This window comes from Sebastes umbrosus, chromosome 18 (assembly GCF_015220745.1).
Source record: "Sebastes umbrosus isolate fSebUmb1 chromosome 18, fSebUmb1.pri, whole genome shotgun sequence".
NCBI classification, from domain to species: Eukaryota; Metazoa; Chordata; class Actinopteri; order Perciformes; family Sebastidae; genus Sebastes; species Sebastes umbrosus.
Window position 1 is genome coordinate 9,584,453 of NC_051286.1, and position 7,706 is coordinate 9,592,158.

Here is a 7,706-nt window from a genome sequence, read left to right on the forward strand (position 1 = left end):
TTAGACATTATGGACATGTAGAATCCGTCTCCTAATTATAAATGATCTGAAGGTGTGTTCCTGATCCAAATACATCTTTTGCTGAGCCTACTAGTATTTATTTAACCAACAGAGGGAGCCAGAGTCCACAAATACAGCCTCCAAACTTGGACAGATCCAGTAATATTGTAGACATCCCACAGCACATTTCACCAATCAAGTGAAGTGAAGTGAAATTTCACCAATCAAGTCCTTTTTCAGTGGAACGGCAAATTTTAACAGTTTAACACATGTCCACGTCATGACCTCCCAGCTCTGCACTCAAATATCTACACCAAGCTAAGCTGACTGAGCAAGAGTCAGTTCTGTATGTTCATTGTTTGCACCTTCCTCATTTAATTTGCACTTTAATTACTATAAAATGATGGTAATTATTAAAACCCTAGGCGTTACCTTATATATTTGAGTCCTGTTTGATACATTTGTTTTTGCCAACTGCGGCAAGTCCCACGAGCCTTATGATGACAAAAACATCAGTAATGTCATTTAATATCAGAAATGCTCTATAATAGTATAATAATGTTTTGAGGTACTTGTACTTGACATTTTAAACTTGTACTCCACTACTTTTTAGAGGGAAATATTGCACTTTTTACTACATTAAATTTATTCCACAAGTAGTCGCTTTGCAGATTAATATTTTACAACAAATATATCAATTATGATGAGTTTATGAATCAAGCAATTAATTGCGATTAAGTATTTTAATTGATTGACAGCCCTTGTAAATACTGATAATACTGTACTTTTACTTCATTTTAAAGTGGAGACTTTGCTTACAGGATTGTTTTATTGCTCCTTTAACTAAAAAAAAAAGGATGTGAAGACTTCTCTTCTCCCTCTGCCAAAATAATGTAAATAACAGGAGTGAGATGACGACTTAAAACCAGATGAAGCCAAAAACTTCAAGATAACAGAGCAGTTGATGTAATTATCTTTTAAAGAACTTTTAAAGTGTTGAAACTTTGCAGCTTCCCCAACGTCATCCTGCAAGAATCTCTATTAATATTCTTCAAGAAATATTCTGCCATAAGGTGAAGAGTATGTTCCAGATGTCCACACATACACAGCAGATGATTTAGATATGTCTCTTATATATAAGACTCACAATCAACTGTACACAAACACACACATATCTCATCTCACCAGGTGCCTTTTATAAGCCTGCTGTAGAAATACTCCCTTCATTTCTATTTCTTACCATCTGCCTTTCGTCACAGCGCTCTGCAACTCCTCGCTGCTCACTCCCTCATGTTTTACTCCATCTCTGTCTCCCACACCGTCTACTGTCTTTTGACTCTTTATTTTTTATGTCGTGCCACGTTGCGGGTGGAACTCCTTCCTGCTGCCAGCTTCTAAAACTGGCAAACATGAAGCAGTCTTTCCAGTTTGGTACTTTACATATAAGCCAACGTGAGGACAGTAAAATAGAAAAAATCGGAGGCAAGATTGACCTTACCAGCTTACTTAAACCCTCAAATGTCTCATATATAAAGTTAAAGGAATTGTTTGATGTTTTGGGGAATATGCTTATTCACTGTCTTGCAGGTGAGAAGATACCACTTCCATATCTCTCCATTAAATAGAAGGCTAGTAGCCAGTTAGTTTAGCTTAGCTAAGCACAAACACTAGAAACGGGGAAACTGCTAGCCTGGCTCTGTCGAAAGGTATAAACATCTGCCTACCAGCACTTCTAAAACTCACTTATTAACAAGCTATATCTTGTTTGTTTAATCAACGTATCCTCATACAACGATTCGCATGATATCTTACAAAAAGTTATTTTCAATTTTTCGTGCATTTTCCTACGAATGTCAAGAAACACGAGCGATTCGTGCGCCCGATAAGCCCCGGCGGTGTTTAGTCAACAAAACTACTTGGTTAGGTTTAGGAAAAGATTGTGGTTTGGGTTAAAATAACTATGGAAGTGGTGTTACTTAACTAAGGAAGTTACGTAACAAATACTTCAACGTTTGGGTTTAAATAAATACGGAAGTGATGTTACTTAAAGGTGCTGAATTTGAAATTCATAGCATATCTCTTGGTGACGGTTCTTGGTGACGGCTGAAACGACGGTTTGCAGCTAACGTTGCTAACAGTGCAAACAAGGGCAACAAAATCCCTAGTTTTTTTTTTCTTCCTATATTGAAACAACCCTAAAAGTTGATATGGAAATAATTTTATTAGGAATGATTTCACAACCCCCAAATATGTGCTGTCTAACCGCGGATACTAAAGACATTATATATACATCTGTCAGCTTATTATTCGTGAGTAACCTACACAACACAAAGTCGGCAAGATGAATACATATCTATCAGCTCATCCTTCAGTAAAGCTGTGTTTTCCATGTCAACTGTTCGCCACAGGCTCTTTGAGAGTGAAGTTACCATTCATTACCTTACCTTGCCTTACCTTACTTTACGTTACGTTACCTTACCTTACCTTACCTTACATTACCTTACCATACCTTGCCTTACCTTACCTTACCTTACCTTACCTTGCCTTACCTTACCTTACCTTACCTTACCTAAGACTTATTACTAAGAATTGTTGTGTTTCCGTTACCTTAGAATGAGTCTTTCATATGTACATAGGGAGCGGGTCCTCCATGTTGCTCCACCATGTTTCTATAGAGCCCAGAACAGACAAACCAAACACCGGCTCTAGAGAGAGTCTTTCACGTTTTTATGTCACAGAGACGTTACGTTATGGAGAATATTACTCCGACTCGCTTGCGAAACTGCAGCAACGTAAGTCGCAGAGTACAAAACCGTGGTACCACCAGCTGCCGTCTGACTGTAGTGTTATTATGGTATGGATAGCCTCTGAGCGAGGCGAACTGCGTTACCACGGCTTTGCACTCGACGTTACTGAAGTCTTAGAAAGGGAGGAGTGAGCGGAGGGGTACTCAGTTGGTTGCAATCTGCAACCACACCATTAGATGCCACTAAATCTGACAATCTGTACCTTTAATGCTGGAAAAAAGCAAACAAACATGAACGCCTCACATCAACCAAAGTCCGTCATTCAAGGTCATTAAACCCAGATTTAAGAGATATAGTGATTTATTGTCAGTGCACACCCTCACACATCCAAATCTGCATTCATACAACCGTCCCGGTAAAAACATTTATACACTGACATACTGTGAAGAAGAGAGAAAGAACACAGTTCAAACACAGTTCAAAGACATGATGTACTGTATGAGTATATTTAACATTCCTGTTGAATGACGGAAACACAAAGTCATACTGACACAACAACAGACAGCTGACTGCAGGTTAACACAGTCATACAGCAAAGCAGGCATCTGATTGGTTGGTTTGATTTTACAGTGGCAGGTTTATTGGCTAAATAAATGGACCTACGGGGAGTAAGAGCCAACCTCTTTCTCTACACACACACACACACACACACACACACGCTACCAGACCCTGAGGTAGAGAATTACAGGTATTAGAGTGGCAGACAGACAGGTATGTCTGCTCTGCTTCAGATATGAGCTGAAAGCTCTGTGAGCCGACCGGCTTAGGGCACTTTAATAATACACCTCTTTGCAACTGTGTGTGTTTGAGTGAGTGTGTGGGTGAGTGTGTGTGTGCGTGTGCGTGTGCGTGTGTGTGTGTGTGTGTGTGTGTGTGTGAGAGGGAGAGAGAGAGAGAGTGTGCCACCAGAGGGATCTGTTACGCACACATGAAAGAAAGGTGCCTCAGTATCAATCATTAACTGTTAAAGTTACTGTTAAATTAAATTCCAAAAACCCAGGTGTTATAAAAGTCAGAATATTTCTTCCAAACTATATATGTGAGTTTCTCAAGAGCCAAACTCGATGTTAAGTTTTTCAACCACTGGCTAAAAGAGGGGCAACCTACATTTTTCCAACACAGAGCAATCGAACCCCTGGCTTGTAGTTGACATAGGTTTTTTTCTCTATGAGTTTAGGCACCAATCGTTTGGATAGATGCTTAATATACATAGTTTAAGACTTAAAGGTATCGGAGATGTTTTAATTTGAGAGATATATCGTATCACAGAAGTCCAAAATTGTTGAGCCTTCTCACATTCCCACAAGCAATAATATAAAGTACCTTGATAGCATTGGTCAGGGATTAATGTGATCTAGATACACAGTAAATACAGTGAATTTATGTTAAATCCCTCCTGTGTTACAGCTCGCTGATAAAGATCATCATAATATACGTTTATCTATAAAAATGTTGATAAGATTATGACTTAAAACATTGCATGAAAATTGCATTATAAGAAGGAGATTTTGAGGTTTTCCTCTTTCTTTTGATGGTCTCTGGTAAAGTGGCTCCATATAGAGCAGTGAGAGCTGTGAAGGAAGAATTCGTTGCTCCAGATTGAGCTGGGTCACACTCGCTAATCCCCGACCCCTACCTGTCTGACTCCTACAGAGTCATGGGAAAAAAATTCTCTCACACGCACTCACTTTGTCCCTCCTCCAAACTCTCTTTTCTCACCCAATCCTCCCTCCAAATCCCTCCTGGAATCTCAGACCTGTGTGTGAACCAGTCTGCGGTCTGACTGATATGAGTTTTTAAAGACGGAGACCGATACTGATCCCTCTGGATTGAAGATGCTGACGGGCCTTCATATCCCTAAATCTGACTACTTTTATGACAAATAAGTTAAAGTATCCTCTCTGAATTTACTTGTCAGTGCAGAAAATCCTCTGGAACAAAGATCTCGGACATTAAACCTCCACAGATAACAGATAACAGTACTAATAATTATCATAATTTACCGAAATATATGTCTCTCATTAGAATCAGCTGACATTTCAAACTTCCCATCATGTCGATCATATCACACACACAAGACCACATCTAATTTTGAATAAACCCAATATTAACCCAAGTTTTTGTGAGGAAGTTAAACTAAAAACTACATTTTACGAGATAACATTGAACACGCCATGATAATATTAAAATGTACCTTCGCCCAATACTCATTTTTACTGAATAGAGCCTGAGCGCACCATAATATACATCAATGGCACCACCCGTTAAGATCTTGTCCTGCCAATTACACAGATTTGTTATTCACAGTAGCATTATCAGGGAAACAATAGGGTGGGTCTGGCTCAGCCGTCGCCATGTGGAGGCAATAGAAATGCTCCCAATTCCGTATTGAGCACCTTTTAACGTAGAAACATGAGCACGGACTCAATCTTCTCATGTAACTCTCACAAGCTGCTGCAGTGTGTTTTGGAGAGTAAGAAGGTTTCCTCTCGTGTGATTTGTTGTTGGCGCTGACTGTTGTTTGTGCTCATGTGCTGAACAGGAAGTATTGATTTGCTCCAGTTATTACTACCCCCCTCTGATGTGGTGTTCCAGTTTGATTAATTAAATACTCACTCAACATGATCAATATCACACTGGGTGTCCATGTAAAGCACTTAAGTAGAAGTATACATAAAGGTTATATATTTGTATTATTAAGAAAGCAGATTTAGTGTATGGTAGCAGCAGTACAATAATATTATGGACTTCATCTGAGAACCTCGTGATGTTTACAAGAATGTATTTTTATTAATGTGGAATATCAAACAGCCTACTTGTACATTTTAAGTATAAAAACAGACTTACTGGCATAAACAATAACCTTTTCAAAGATGTGTGCTAACCACACAGCAGCTGCCTCGGGCTTAATAACCACAGCAGGCAGCGACTGCATTGCTTTTAGCAGCTGATATCCATGGCGAGTTTCACTTTTAGCTTCCAGCCTCTCACACTGTATTTAGGTGTCAGCCTCTGCCAGCCGCGGTGACACGTGTGTGGGGTGTTTCAGCAGTTAGCCGTCGTTAGTGGTTTCAGTATTTTCTGCAGCTTAACCAGAGATGAGCTCATCTTGTGTTGCTGCTGTTCTCCTCACTCACACACAGAAATGTCTCAGGATGTGTCTCGATGTCAAGAATGTGGAAGTAACACCTTATCTTGTTGCTGGTCATGTTTTGTGCATACTTTTATGTCTTTTGATGTTCAGTTTTGACAGAAGTATTTCATCACATGTAAGGTAGCAACTAAGGTTATTTTCACTGTCACTATTAATCTGTCAGCTATTTTTAAGAATAATAGATGAATCCTCTTTAAATCAGTATAAAACAGTGACCAAACTGTGTTGTAGCCGAGTTTATTCGGTCCAAACTAGTTGATGGAAAAGCGCCCAATACACATCTTTTTTCATGCATTTCTAAAGTTTGCTTAAAATTCACTTCACAGTTGAATGCAAACATGGCTAATGTCATACTTTCTTTAAATGTACTTGCACTCAGCACATGCAATAACTAGATGTTTGCTTTGTAATATAGTTGTAGCCTACTCTAAAAATCCCAGAAAGCCTTCTTCTACTTCAGAGGGATGTTTTGATATATATATATATATTTTTTTTATCCCTAGCAGCATTTATTTGTGTGCGTCTTGTTTGTACCAAGCTACACGTTGCAAACAGGCTTAGCGTTTTACACTAGTGACAGCCGGGAGTCACTCCCAAAACATCCATTGTGACTGTGTGAGTGTGTGTGTATTTGTGTGCCTATGTGTGAGACACCAGACAATCCATTGTTATGTGTTTGCTGACATGGTGCATCATCTGCGGGGTTTGTTACTGTTGCTTTCCCAGCAGCACAATGAACAGGCAATGCAGAGATGCTGAGACCGACACTCCACGGCTTTATTTAGCTGAATGACACAAACACACACACACACAAACACACGCAAACACACACACACACACACAAACACACAAACACATCATACACAGTAGACAGAAAGAGAGCGAGAGAAATGTGTTTTTCTCAAAAGGAGAGAGAGGACCAGAGTTCAGACATTTTTACAGTAAAAGAAATCATTTTATTCAGCCATGGCAAGAACCATGAATAATACTCTACTGGAACACCAAAAATAACTCACAGTTCATCCACAACACCAGACCAATAGCTTCATAGCTTCAGACATGACCAGAAACAGTGAATTTAACTGCCAGTCTCATAGTTAAACTTACAGCAGAGCGGAGACTAAACTAAACTAAACTGAGTAAATTTGGTTCGATTGCAGATAGATATCGTTAATACAAAGTTAACATGATCTTGGGTTGATAAACTGGAATTTAAACTAACTGTAAGACAATCTATTTATCTATTTATTTTCTTAATTATGGCACAGTTTATTTATAGTAGGGGTGGGAAAAAAATCGCTTCAGCTATGCATCACGATTTCTTTTTTTTTGTTGCCAGAAATTATATATTTGCTTCATTTGAGTCTATGCAGAGGTAGAAGGAAGTTTCCACTTTTATTGTTGTAGTCTGAGTAACGTGACGTCGTATCCGTTCCGTATCCGTCAACCAAAACAAACCGCGAAATGAGAAAGTAGAAAACAGCGGAGGGTCTGCGTGGATACGACCTGCACTCTCACATGTTAAATCCAACGTGGTAAACACTACACATACAGTAAAGTATGGAAACACTTTGTGTTTCACACATTGCCAGGAAAAGCAGAGCTAGACATCACGACTAAAGCTGCATGCTAACTCTGTCATGGAAAGGAAACGTTATTGTATTGCGGTAACGTGCGGTCAAGCCAGCCGTCACTCTCATCTCCATGGTCAAAAAGGCCGACGCTACAACTGTAGAGCACCCATA